A 15,031-nucleotide genomic window follows, 5' to 3' on the forward strand; every position below is an offset into this window, starting at 1 on the left:
CTTATCAACTCCAAACGATTTGGATTAATTTGGGAAAACCTGGTGGTACTGAAGGGGTTAATGGTGTCTTAATTCATTGACCTCAAAAGGTTACCCTAAAGGTGAATGAATTTGGAGGAAGATAGCAAGTTTCAAATTTTTAAAGTCGTGATGGAGAAGTTAAAACTGTTATTGCGAAGGCACGTACAAGCCCCTAATATGATCCTTTATAAGATGGTTGTTAGAATTAGAGTGTGGTTAGCCTGCATGCCGCGTTACATTGCGCATTCAGCAAAAACATATTTATTTATTCGATAAATAAAGAAAAACTGACCACTTGATCATCTTTTAGTCTTCTCACTTTATTAATACGACCTTCAGAGAGAGAGAGAGAGAGAGAGAGAGAGAGAGAGAGAGAACATTATGGTGGAAGAAGGTAAAATAACGCAAGAGTGGGAGGTAAAGGAAGGAGGGGGGGAGAGGAGAAAGAGGCAGTATAGAGGAGCAAGAAATGTTATGCAATGTGATGCAGCACGGAGGAGAACAAATGAGAGAGAGAGAGAGAGAGAGAGAGAGAGAGAGAGAGAGAGAGAGAGAGAGAGAGAGAGAGAGAGAGAGAGACAAAGGGGAGGGGGGTGGCCTGAAGTGAGCATCATTCTGAGCTAAGATGTGAGGGGTAATGGTGGGAGTCCTAGAATACTCAGTGCAGGAAAGTACATTATAAGAGCTCTGTGTGTGTGTGTGTGTGTGTGTGTGTGTGTGTGTGTGTGTGTGTGTGTGTGTGTGTGTGTGTGGACCATCACACACCACGCCACACCACTTGTTACACTGTGACTCATTCCTTTACAGTACAACAAGGTCTCGCCCAGTGCTTGCTCCCTGGCGTCACAGTTTAATTTATAATTTTTTTCTTTTTCAAATATTTTGGTTCCTTGTGATTGATACTGTTAGAAAATCTGATGCTTAATGGTAGATCACTACCGTTAGGCAGGTGCTGGAGAGGAACCTCCATCGCGTGGTGGCCCCGATCCGACCCGATGGCTCCGTTGCCTGGTTGTACATACGTCCCGTATCTCCCATCCAGTGCCTAAGAAAAGGATCGTTGGGTGCAAAGAGGGACAGTTTCAGCCTGCAGTCCACTGAGTTCATGTTGAGATGAGTCTGGGGCTACAACAGTAACGGCCGTCAGATAAATTCATGCTTTGCTCTCGCCAGACTATTTCCATAAGGTCAGGGCTGGCTCATCGAGAAGAAAAGAATTAGAAACAACCTCCATGAGGAACAACCCACATTAACCCTTTCACTCTGAGGACGTCTTACATAATCTTACTGCTGTTGCGAACAGACGATTTTAATCTGCTTACTGGATGCTCTCTGGGTTGACAAGGTTTTATTTCGATAATAATCAGACCACCTTCCTAACAAAGCTAGCATGTCAGAACTTATCACAGAACCCACCCTAACAAAGCCAGTGTGGAAAGGAAATTCAAAAAAAAACGTAGAAAGTGCCTAACATAGCTAGAGTGGTACATTAGAACTTTACTTAGACCCCACCCTAACAAAACCAGAGCTGTACATCAGAACCTAACATCCAGCCGTCCCTAACAAAGACAATACGGTACATCGGAACTTAGCCTAGAACCCGTCTTAACAAAGCCAGTACGGCATATAAGAAATTAAACTTGAGTCCTCCAAAAACATACACCGTATGATATTTTTTTTTCTCTGTTTTCTTTTTCACCTTTTCTTTCAAATTTCAAGACAGTTTTATCCAGGTTAAAATAAGTCTTGTTCTGAAGGAATTACCCATTCTCTATTAAGCTCTTCTGTACTATGACGATTTTTGCCCTTGCTATCCCAAGACGATTTTATTCAGCATGGGCGACACCTCCCAGAATAAAGAAGTTAGTCTGACCTGCAGGCTGAGGTAAAGGCCGCTTAGCCAACGAAAGGTAATCTCATTTCCAACTAAACTAATTCAACTTGGCCAACACCCAACTTGGGGTGGAAGAGGAAGAAGTTAACGTTGGGATGTGTCTGGAAGTTGAAAGACTGTGGTGTAGCCATGAAGTGTTGTGTGGTGTTGTGACCCGGTTGTTTGTGTGTTGGTTTGTTGTGGTTAGGCTGTGTTGTGTTGTAACCAGTTTTTTTGCGTTGCGTTTTGTTGTGGTTAGTCTGTGTTGTGTTGTGTTGTGTTGTGGTTTGTTGTATTTTGTGTTGTGTTGTGTTGTGGTGTGTCGTGTTGGGGCCAGGCTGTTTTGTGGTGTGCCTTGTTGTGGGTTAGGCTGTATAATGTTGTGTTTGTTGTGTCCAGGTTGTAATGGTTGTAGCCGGGTTGTGATGTGGCCATATGTTGTCTTGTGACCATGATGTGTTGTGTAATGATATATTGTGGCCAGGTATTGTTGTGTTGTGGCCAGGTATTGCTGTGTTGTGGTCAGGTATTGTTGTGTTGTGGTCAGGTTGTGTTGTGTTGTGGCCAGGTATTGTTGTGTTGTGGTCAGGCTGTGTTGTGTTGTGGCCAGGTTGTGTTGTGTTGTGGCTAGGTATTGCTGTGTTGTGGTCAGGTTGTGTTGTGTTGTGGTCAGGTTGTGTTGTGTTGTGTTGTGGCCAGGTATTGTTGTGTTGTGGCCAGGTTGTGTTTTGTTGTGGCCAGGTATTGTTGTGTTGTGGTCAGGTATTGCTGTGTTGTGGTCAGGTATTGTTGTGTTGTGGCCAGGTTGTGTTGTGTTGTGGCCAGGTTTTGTGGTGTTGTAGTCAGGCTGCATTGTGTTCTTCCTACTGGCAGACAATTTTTTCCTCTCCAAATAAAGACATTGCACGAAAGGATTTAGAAATAACCTTCAGTATGGTACCTCATTCAGTATTTTGACGATTTTTCCCCCTCACAATTGTTGGATATCAGTCAGCCTCGATATACTCTATTAATGTGATCGGGCTGAAAAACACACACACACACACACACACACACACACACACACACACACACACACACACACACACACACACACACACACACACACACACACACACACACACACACACACACACACACACACACACACACACACGACAACGGTTTATAAAATTTTATCCTTCTGCTGCCCAACTATTTCTCTGATGTAGGAATTGCCTCATCTTTCAAAGTGCAATTGTTATTTCCTTCGTGATACGATAATCAGTGATATTATAACGAAATGATAATTGTTGCTAATACTGGCGAACCGAGGGTGAATGATAGCGATAAGTCAGGGAGCATATCAAGCTTTAACTAAAGGGCGATAATACCAGGTTTTAATTCATAGTGCATAATATCACACTGTTAGCAGGTGTGCTAAAAAGGATCATTTAGCTAATTACCATATAATTTGCGTCGTTACTGCCCTTGCCTCTAATATCTGAGAGTGGCTGGATGCCTGGCTAGTTTGTGTTGTGATGGAAACTTTATATTTATCATCATGAGAAATAAAAATAAATTACTACCATTCACACTTCATAACAGTGCCTGAACAAGAAGCTGTGCCAAGGCACAGCAAACCCGTCCCCGGCAGTCACTTTAGTGGTGACACATAAACACAACAGGATACCTAGTTAGAGATGTCACATACCACATTTGGGGTAAATCGGGTGAAAGTTTACGATTTTATGTCCATTTGAAATTTTAGGCCAGACCCACCTGACATTGACCCCCCTACCGCAAAGTGGGGGGGTGACCCCCCTGATGTAATGAGGCATGTTACAGGATGCAGATTTGAAAGATGATGCACCTGTGGGTTCTGTTTTCATGTCGATATGACGAATTAGAAAGGAGTTATGGCGAAAAAAAAAAAACTTTTATCCGTCCCCCCCCTTTTTTTTTTTATATACATTTTTTTTTACCGTACAGCCTGAGCCTTGTCCCAATTTGACCCAAATTTTAAGCAGATGATCAGAAGGTCATAGCCAATCATCCCTGTAATTTTAGTCAAAATCGCATCAGTAGTTTTCACGTAAAGTTAACAGACGGACAGACAGACAAACAAACAAATAAGCAACTTAACAGACAAACCGAGTGAAAACAATACGCGTCCCTGAGCCCCTCTTGGGCGGGGACGGGTAATTTGGATTACGGTTCGTATGTACTGACATTGATGGTGTTATGATGAACAGTACAAGGGTCTGGATGATGCATCAGTATAAATGCATATGATTTTAAAATGTTGGATGTAAGCCGTATTTCGCTGATAAAAGTGTGGGATCTTAAATATAAATGATACGCCATTTTCAATCATACTAAGAGTGGGGGACAGTTGCCCGTCTAACAGCACACTCTCACACCTTTTGTGTCAAACTCTTTAATGCATGAGTTAATCGATGCTCTCAGTTTTTCAGCTCTGCAACTGCCTTCCTCAGTCTGTGTCTCCTTCTGCTTATGACCTCCAGTCTTTTAACACAATGTGTTCAGGCATCAGGAAATGAATGGATCATATTTTGATTCTCTGTTCATTAATATTTCATACGAAGATCAACTTTTTTATATGCTTCCAGCCATTGGCACTTTATTTTTTGCAAATATATAATAAGTTTATAATTTCTTTTATCGGCTGCAGTGACCGAGAGCGTACGCCATGAGCGACATACTGGAGGGTCGGAAACTGCACCTGACAATGTACGGTAAAAGCGTCGGTCAAAAACACGGGTTCTTTCACCTACAGTCCTGTCATGTTGTCATTTCCCGCCCGAGTCTCTAGTGGTCACGTCAGAGATTTTCCTGCGCCCTCCCTTCCTCCCTCGAGAGCCTCTGCTCCCTTGTCTGGCAGCTCGACTACTTAGTCAACCTCAAAAATTCCAGACCACTTTGAACCCAACCTAACAAGTGTGTGTGTGTGTGTGTGTGTGTGTGTGTGTGTGTGTGTGTGTGTGTGTGTGTGTGTGTGTGTGTGTGTGTGTGTACTCAGGAACCTAAAGTAATTACAGGTTAATCTCAGGTAGCTGAAGATGGGGTATTTTCACTTCAGAATTCACTATAATTCGACAAGACCCATTATGAGAGGGGGAGGGGAAAGGTTAGGGTCGCGATGATCTGAAAGCTGAAAAGTTGTGTTGTTGTCAGATTGTGTTGTTTTGCTCTTGACCAGGTTGGGCTGTGTTGTCTTGTGGCCAGCAGTGTTGAGGCCAGGTTGTGTTGCGTTGTGTTGTACTGATAATTGACTGTGTTGCGCTGTTTTGTTTTATGTAGGTGTGGAGGACTCGTTGGTTAGCGCACTTATATCTTGATGTGAGAGTTCCGAGTCCAGGGTTCGAACGTACAACCCTCCATGGTGGATATATAAAGTGGGATCTCTCTCTCTCTCTCTCTCTCTCTCTCTCTCTCTCTCTCTCTCTCTCTCTCTCTCTCTCTCACACAATTTTCTTTTTGCATGGATGACATTTCCTGGAGACAACCCTTCTCCATGCGTACTTCGCCAGCATGGGGAAGGGTTAATTCTGGCTATAATTTTGCCTCTGAGGAGAAGATCCAGCCTTGAAGTGAACTTAATATGGACTGATTCAGATACAGGATAGCTTTATGTAGTTTTTGCTCTTACAGCGCTGGGTGGTAACCATATAACCAAACCATACGTGCTCCCTACGTGTCAACAAGTGGCTTGGTGGAGGGTTAGTGCCCTTCCCTGTAAAACAAATAACTCAAAGTCAAATAGCCACCCCGTACGGGATTATGGCGTCTGGGAATAGATAGATAGATAGAATTGATTTCCTGTGCTTGTTGTAATATAGGTCGTCTTTCATAGTAGATTGAAACCCCACATGATAAATACGTTCTGCGCATTAGATAATTTACACGTACACCAGGATATAAAGTAGAAGTTTATAACATACTCAGTAACAGGTAAGTATGCTGTTGTACAGTTTAATAATTACCGTACAATCCTTGATGTTACTACGAAACTGTGGCAGTACTTAGTATGGTATAAGGCTTTAATCCAGGGCAGATGTTGGCTCCTAAAGTGGCTCATATACCTAGCATGCGGTTGGTGTAATAATATATTCATGCAGCCTTCGCCGGCATTACTGTGTGTGTGTGTGTGTGTGTGTGTGTGTGTGTGTGTGTGTGTGTGTGTGTGTGTGTGTGTGTGTGTGTGTGTGTGTGTGTGTGTGTGTGTGTGTGTGTGTGTGTGTGTGTGTGTGTGTGTGTGTGTGTGTGTCCAACTTGCCACACACGTTTACATGTCATCACTTTGGCACTAATACCCACCGACCTTATTAAATACATGGCTAGGCTTTCTCTTTCAGAACTGGTATGAGTATTAGCAGTGGTGATTTTATGACATGTCGATGGATCTCGTATTAAAGATATTCAAATCATCAAACTGTTCCAAACCCCACTCTGACATCGAAATCGCATTCTTTAAGACAGCAGACAAATTAATCGCTTGACCTAGCAGTCCTTGGACCATGTGTTGTGCTGTGAGTTGTATATTTTGCATCAGAAAAAAAAGGAGCCACCGTGAAATATTTTAATTTTCAGCTTTGCCACCTGTATCGTACCTAAATTGGCGTGGCTCATCAGTTAAAGGTGAATAATACAGCAGTCCGCAAATTGTTAAAATCCACTTTGCATATCATCTACATGAGATATTAGATCTAGGCTACACCTCGCTAATAACAATTCTGGAGCTTTACCTGAATATATTTTGACACCCAGACGTATCAAACGATCACTTCCCATGTTGGCTAATATTCCAATCGTTTTTCCATGAATTTCACTACTTGTACAAAGAGCAAAGCAATTTCCACTGACCCCTTCATGCAACAGCTTTTTTTTTTTTTCTTTCTTTTTTTTTTCTGGTTCAAGCTAGGCGCCTTTAGTAAACTTAGGAGAGACAGGTGACCGAAGGGATTAACAAAAGGATTATTGTTTAGAATTAGTGTGTGTACATCTGCCATCACTAAGTCGAAGATGAGTAACAGGGTGTGGCACAAAGCCTTATCCTTACTGGCTGTGCTCCAACCCTGCCCCTCTGCTGATTATCATCATAAATTCTTGACCATCCCTTGAGTCACCGCGCTGCCTTTAGTACACAATAAAGAAGACAACATTAGGACGGGTGTTTGGCCGACAACACAGTGCAACACAACAGCTGCTGGAGAGAACGGTGGCGGGTACCACACACTCCTGTTTCTTCCACTGCTCTCATAGGCCTATGAGGTACGATCATAAAGGTCTGATAATAGTTTCATTAGTTTGTCATGAGTTACCAGTGATTATGTCGTATTTCGGCCACTGCTTTAGCTTCCATGTATCATCGGACAGCAAAATATAATTTGGCAGTATACCGTAGCAAGGCCAAGGTTAAGGTACTGGGGCCCACCCACGTTCAGTCTTTCGCAGCCAGGTATATTCTACGCATCTTCACCAAAATCCACAAGGAGCACTGTTAGTTCTTCCTCTAGTTTGCTTGATCGATGTGCACTGGATCCAGTCTTTTTATCCAAGATCACAAGAGATGAAACTTGGATGTACAGATATGACTTAAGACCATAATACAGAGCTGTCAGTGTCACCGGGACCAGCCAAAGTTCATCAGTCAAAGTAACGGTCATGGTTCATGCATTTTTTGACGGAAGGATTTGTGCAAACTCCGGGTGTACCATTCTTTATGCAGTTTTCTCCCAGAAAGTTTGGAAACATTTGCATAAGGCAGTGAGACACAAACAACGCCAGAACTGGAATGTTGGGTGGATGTGTCACCATGACGGGCTCAGCAATACATCGTTCGTACCCAGCAGTTTTTGGCTAGGAGCAAATTCCTTTAATCTCACATCCACTTCATCCACCTGGCTTAGCACCATACGACATGGCGTTTTCTCCTTACTTTCAAGGTCGTGATGATATATGCTTTGTTAAAGTTGCTGTGCTCTCTCTCTCTCTCTCTCTCGTGTGTGTGCGCGCATGTGTGTGTGTTTGTGTTTATTTGTGTGTGTGTGTGTTTGTGTTTATTTGTGTGTGTGTGTGTTTGTGTTTATTTGTGTGTGTGTGTGTTTGTGTTTATTTGTGTGTGTGTGTTTGTGTTTATTTGTGTGTGTGTGTTTGTGTTTATGTGTGTGCGTGTGTGTGTGTGTGTGTGTGTGTATTGGCAAAATCAAAGAAACATGACGTACAGGCAGTGACAGGTGAAGGAGAGGAGATGATTGTGTGCTGGAGGCAGAGAGACGACGAGAAAAGTGAAAAGGACGGTGAGAGGACTGGAGGAAAGAAAAGTCAATGAACTGGAAGAAAGAGAGAGAGAGAGAGAGAGAGAGAGAGAGAGAGAGAGAGAGAGGAAAGTGCAAGCATGGGAAGAAGGAAGAAAGTGAGAGTATGGATGAAAAGGGAGAGAGAAATGGTGATGAGAGTAAAATCAGAGAAATCAAGTGAGAGAATGGGAGAGAAGTGAGAGAGAAAATGGGGGAAAGGAAAGTGAAAGACAAGAGATTGGAACGAAAATGAGAATGGTGAGAGGATGGGAGGAAAGTAGGAAAGACAAATGAGAGAAAGAGAGGAAAGTAGGAAAGAAAAATGAGAGAAAGAGAGGAAAGTAGGAAAGAAATATGAGGGAATGGGAGGAAAGTAGGAAAGGAAAATGCGAGTAAGAGAGGAAAGTAGGAAAGAAAAATGAGGGAATGGGAGGAAGGTAGGAAAGAAAAATGAGAGAAAGGGAGGAAAGTAGGAAAGAAAAATGAGAGAAAGAGAGGAAAGTAGGAAAGAAAAATGAGAGAAAGGGAGGAAAGTAGGAAAGAAAAATGAGAGAAAGGGAGGAAAGTAGGAAAGAAAAATGAGAGAATGGGAGAAAAGTGAGAAAAATGTGAGAGGATGGCAGGAAAATGGATGAGAAAAATGCGAGAGAATTTGAGGAAAGTGTGCGAAAGGTGAGAGGACGGGGACGAAAGTGAGAGAGAACGATGAGAGAATTTGAGGAAAACGAGAGAAAGAGATAAGGGAACATGAGGAAAGTTTTTTTTTTTTTTTTTTTTTTTTTTTTTTTATGCGAGGAAGAAGGAATCAAAGGCCATGAGCCCGCAGTAACAGTTCCCTCCAAGAGAAAAGCAAAATACAATAGAGAGCCAAATTCAAGATCCGATCATTTTGAGATGCCTGGACACACTGCGTTTGAAAGACTGGAGATCATAGGCAGCAGGAAATACAGATAGAGGGAGACAGTTCCAGAGCTGACCTGTTGCATAAATGAAAGACTGGGAGTAACGGTTAACTCTTGCATTAGAGAGTTGGACAGAAAAGGGATGAGAGTTTGCTGCCAGACGGGTGCTACGCGCACGTCGTAGAGGTGGAGGAATGCAAGCAGACAGTTCAGAGGAGCAGTGACCATTAAAGTAGCGATAGAAAAGAGATAAAGATGCAACAGTGCGGCGAAGAGACAGAGGTTGAAGGGAGTCAGTAAGAGGAGGAGAGTTAATGAGACGAAAAGCCTTTGACTCCACCCTATTGAGAAGAGCTGTGTGCGGGGAGCCTCCCCACACATGAGAGTTGTACTCCACACAGGGGCGGATAAAACCCCTGTATAGAGACAACAATTGTGCAGGGGTAAAGAAAGAACGGAGTCGGCCTAGCACACCCAATCTTTTGGAAGCAGATTTTACAAGAGATGTAATATGATCTTTCCACGATAAGTCCCTAGTAAATGAAACCCCAAGCATGTTCAAGGATGATGCAGGATTAAGCTGAATATTATTAAACATTAATGGGTATACCTGTGGAAGATTTTGTCCGGTTGATAGGTGTAAGAACTGAGTCTTAGATGCATTAAAGACAACCATATTATTTTTACCCCAGTCAGAGATACGAGCCAAGTCAGACATTAGGTGTGCCATAGCCTCATCCCTTGTTTCTTGAAGTAACTGTTGAGATGGGCGTTGCGGGAACCGAATGGAAAGGTGAAGGGTGGAGTCATCAGGGTATGAGTGGATAGGGTTAGATGTACAGCTTAGAAGATCATTGATGAATAAAAGGAAGAGAGTTGGTGACAGGACAGAGCCCTGAGGAACACCACTGTTGATAGATCTAGGAGAAGAACGATGGCCGTCTACAACAGTGGCTATAGAACGACCAGAAAGGAAGCTAGCGATGAAGGCACAGATAGAAGGATAGAAACCGTAGGAGGGCAGTTTGGAAATTAAAGATTTATGCCAGACTCGATCGAAAGCCTTTGAGATGTCAAGTGCAATGGCAAAGCTTTCGCCGAAGTCCCGAAAGGAGGATGACCAGGAGTCTGAAAGGTAGGTGAGAAGATCGCCAGTGGAGTGTCCCTGACGGAACCCATACTGACGATCGGAAAGAAGGTTGTGATAGGAAAGATGCCTTAAAATTTTTTTATTAAGAATTGACTCGAAAACTTTTGAAATACAGGACGTTAAAGCAATTGGACGATAGTTGGAGGGTTGGGAGTGGTCACCCTTCTTTGGGACTGGCTGAATGAGAGCAAACTTCCAGCAAGAAGGAAAGGTACAAGTTGACAGACAAAGGCGAAAGAGTTTGCCTAGGCAGGGTGTAAGCACAGAAGCACAGTTCTTGAGAACAACAGGAGGGACCCCATCAGGCCCATATGCCTTGTTAGTACTGAGGCCAGTGATGGCAGAAAATACATCAACTGAAGAAATTTTAATGTCAGCCATGAGGAAGTCAGAGGGGAGAAGTGATGGAGGAACAGCACCGGAATCGTCTAAGGTGGAATTGGAGGAGAAAGTTCTGTGCGAAGAGATCTGCTTTATCAGTAGAAGAAATAGCTACAGAACCATCAGAGTAGAAAAGAGGAGGGAAGGATGATGAGGTAAAGTTGTTAGAAAGATTTTTGGCAAGGTGCCAGAAGGAGCGGGAAGAATTCGAGTTGGAGAGTTGAGAGCATTTAGTATGGATGAAATTATTTTTAGTAGAGCGAAGAACAAACTTAGCACGATTCCGGGCAGAAACGTAAAGATGATGTGATTCAGGGGTGGGTTGGCTCCGGTACCTTTTGTAGGCCCTCTCCTTGTTGCGGACAGCATTAGAACAAGCGTGATTAAACCAAGGCTTTCTTGCGTTAGTCAAAGGATATGAGAAAGGAATGTATGCTTCCATGCCCGAGAGAATAACCTCCGTAATGCGCAAGGCACACTCAGATGGCTCACGGCCATGGAAGCAATAATCATTCCAGGGAAAATCAAAGAAGTACTGCCTGAGGGCCTCCCAGTTCGCGGCTCCAAAATGCCACAGATGACGTTTCCCTGGAGGGTCCACAGGCCGTACCGGAGTGATAGGACAGGTTAAGGTAATAAGGTTGTGATCGGAGGAGCCCAACGGAGAGAAAAGATTAACAGAGTAAGCAGAAGGATTAGTTGTGAGGAAGAGGTCAAGTATGTTGGAGCTCTCTCCAAGGCGGTCAGGGATACGGGTAGGGTGCTGTACAAGCTGCTCTAGGTCATTAAGGATAGAAAAGATGTAGGCTTGTTCACCAGGTGGATCCGTGAAAGGAGAGGAGAGCCAAAGGTGGTGGTGAACATTGAAATCTCCAAGAATGGAGATTTCAGAGAAAGGAGAAATGGACAGAATGTGTTCCATCGTAGAAGTAAGATAGTCGAAGAATTTTTGATAGTCAGTAGAATTAGGGGATAAGTAAACAGCACAGATATATTTAGTCAGAGAATGACAGGAAAGCCGAAGCCAGAGTGTTGAGAATTCAGAAGAATCAAGTTCAGGAACACGAGAGCAAGATAAGTCGTTGCGTATGTATACACAACAGCCACCTTTGGCTTTGAAATGAGTATAGAGAAAGTAGGAGGATACAGAAAAGGGTTTGCTGTCGGTTGCCTCAGACAGCTGAGTCTCCGTCAGAAAAAGAAGGTGAGGTTTAGAGGAGGAGAGGTGGTGCTCAACAGAGCGAAAGTTAGATGAAAGGCCGCGAATGTTGCAGAAATGAAGAAGAAGAGAGTTAGACAGTGGTTCCAGGCACCTCGAGTCGTCACCGGGAGAGGGGCAGATGGTGGGGGCATTTATGGTCCCCCCCCTGGGGACTCCGAGGCTTGATTAATCGACGCCATTTTTGTGAATTTTGAATAGGAAGTGCAGTGTGTACTGTGCATGTAGTTTGGTGAAGATAGTTAGAGAAATTTGTACTGGAGAGCATGCTGGCCTACTCTCTGTGTAACTGAGACACTGAAAAAGTTCAGCAAAGGGGGATGGTCAGGAACTAGTCCTGAGGGCTGATGAAACGGGAGCTCCAGCACTCCCTGTCATCAGCTTTCCATCCACCTCGGGAGTACTGCCCTGCTCGACTGGTGCTACAGTCTACTCCACAAGAGAAAGATGAGAAGATAGAAGAAAGCGGAGGGGAAAAAATTAAGCAATCAAAAGAGGATAGTGAGAGAGAACACTAGGGGGATGTGAGGAAAACGATAGAAAAATCCGAGAGAAAGGGAGGTAAGTGAGTGAGAGAAAACTGGATGGAAAGAAAGTGAGGCGAGAAGGAGGGGATGAAGGAGGGAGGAGGCCGTAGGGAAGGATTTAGGAGGAGGAGACGAAGGAGAAAATGCGTGAAACTGATGGCCAGTGAGTCAAGATGAAGGGAAAAGGTTGAGATCAGAAAATCGGAAAAGGATTTGAAAGGTGGAGAAAAGGAGAGCGACATATATGGGAAAGCAATGGTGTGTGTGTGTGTGTGTGTGTGTTTGTGTGTGTGTGTGTGTGTGTGTGTGTGTGTGTGTGTGTGAGAGAGAGAGAGAGAGAGAGAGAGAGAGAGAGAGAGAGAGAGAGAGAGAGAGAGAGAATATAATACTAATACTACTGCCACTACCATTACTACTAATAATAACAGTAGTGATGATAAGTTAGGGTTTTAAAGAGTAAGGCATGCATATGTAATAATGATGCCAAGAGCCTAAGAGAAATGTGAGGCAATTAGAGAGATCAGAAGGATGAATATACGTGGAAGATGCGACGCTAAGACAGAATAAGACAGTCCCATTGGTCTGCATTATTTGTGTAGCAATTCTCCTTGACTGACACCATACACTTTTGTTTACTTCATGTTATAGTTCGGCAATAAAGATGAAGAGACGATAAAACTTAAAAACCGCCACATAAAAGAGCTTAGCATGTGGGCATTATTATTCCAAACTCTGATCTAAAGAATTAAAAAAGATATACAATGTATAAAAAAGCATAGAAAACTATGGAACATTTGAAAGAAAGAGTATGATCAGGTCTAGAGTTATCAGGCATTAAAATTTGTGAAAGTTTTAAGCTTGAGTGTGGGCAAATCTTCAACGAGAGAGATTCAGAGGGCAGGAGATTGAAAGAACAGTAACGTAGAACAATAACAGTAAGAAGAGATAAACGGAGGAAGGGAAGACAGAGTGATGACAAGAAAAGAGAGAGTAATGGGTATGAGAGAGACGAACAGAGAAAGATGGATTGAAAGAGAAGCTTGAAAACAGACGAGAAAGAAAGCGATTGAAAGGACGGTAAATGTATGGTAATAACAATGAGAAGAGATAAATGCAGGAAGGGAACATAGAGTGATGGCAAGACAAGGGAGAGTAATGGGGGAGTGAAAGAAAGACTGGGAAAGCATGTCTGCAAGGGAAACACAAATCTCAGCGAAAAAGAAGAATAGAAGGAATAATGGAGGAAAAAAAAAAATTGTAGAGCAATAACAGTGAGACGAGCTAAGCGGAGAAAGGGAGGATATAGTGACGACCAGACGAGAGTGAGAGTAGCTGGTTAATGAGGAGACGGAGAAGGATGGAGTGAAAAAGAAGCATAAATCTAATTCGGAAAAACCAGCAGAAGGCAAGACGTTGACAGGATTAATGCTCAGTGAAACGAGATGGCTGAGGGAGGAGGGATAGAGTGATGATCAGACATGAGAGTAATGGGTGAATGACAGAGAAACATAAATCTGGAAAAGGAAGAAGCCAAGAAGGATGGAAGATAGCTGAAAGGACAGGAATGTACAGACATAACAGGAAAGGAGATAAATGGAGGCTTCAGAAGAGAGAGTAACGACGGGAAGAGCGACGACGAGACAGTGATTGTGTGTGTGTGTGTGTGTGTGTGTGTGTGTGTGTGTGTGTGTATGTGAGAGAGAGAGAGAAAGAGAGAGAGAGAGAGTAATGGTTGAGTGAGAGAAGGGCAGAGGAAGATGGGGTCAGCTGAAGAGGGTGAAGTTGGACCTCTCTTAATGGGCCAGTTTAACTTTCTCCGGACGTGGGAAATCGAGTTATTTTATTCTTGCTCACTCCAGGCAATGCCATTCCACCTGTGAGCGACTTTCCCTCCCCACACGTTTAAAACACAGCAACACTTCTAAAACGAGATAAAGTTGAACTGTTTTATTTTTGCTAATCCCAGACGATTATACTCATCTTGGGAGTGGGTTACTGTTCTCACTGGGTTAACAGATCTGTCTCATTAATCTTAGCCTGCAGCAGGTGTGGTAGCATGAGATGTGGCAGGTTTGTGGTGTGATGGTGTGGTAGTATGAGGTGTGATAGTGTTGTGGTGTGATAGTGTGGTATTATCAATTGTGATGTTGTAGCATGCGGTGTGACTGTGTCTTGGTGTGATAGTGTGGTATTATCCGTTATGATGTGGTATTATGTTGTGTGGCAGTGTCTTGGTGTGATGGTGTGGTATTATCCATTGTGGTGTGGTAGTATGTGGTGTGATAGTGTCTTTGTGTGATGGTGTGGTATTCTCCATTGCGACTTGCTGTGGTACATATGAACAGAGTATAGGGACCATCAGCAGGGGCATCGTAACCGAACATTGCCCACCATTACAACGACCACTCCCTCACTGTCTTTGAACCATAGCATTGCATCTTTACTGCCTCATCACTTACCGTTATCATCATCATCATCAACATCATCGCCCCTCGTTCCTTGTCATTTCCTTCGTTGCACCTCCTTTGGGAATTCTCTCTCTCTCTCTCTCTCTCTCTCTCTCTCTCTCTCTCTCTCTCTCTCTCTCTCTCTCTCGCTGACCATACTAAGTAAGCAGTAAATTCCATCCACACCTTTTTTAAGCAGAGAAAAAAGT

The sequence above is a fragment of the Coenobita brevimanus genome, chromosome 5, assembly GCF_032717465.1.
Source record: "Coenobita brevimanus isolate Jiangsu-jjx chromosome 5, ASM3271746v2, whole genome shotgun sequence".
In the NCBI taxonomy this organism is placed as follows: domain Eukaryota; kingdom Metazoa; phylum Arthropoda; class Malacostraca; order Decapoda; family Coenobitidae; genus Coenobita; species Coenobita brevimanus.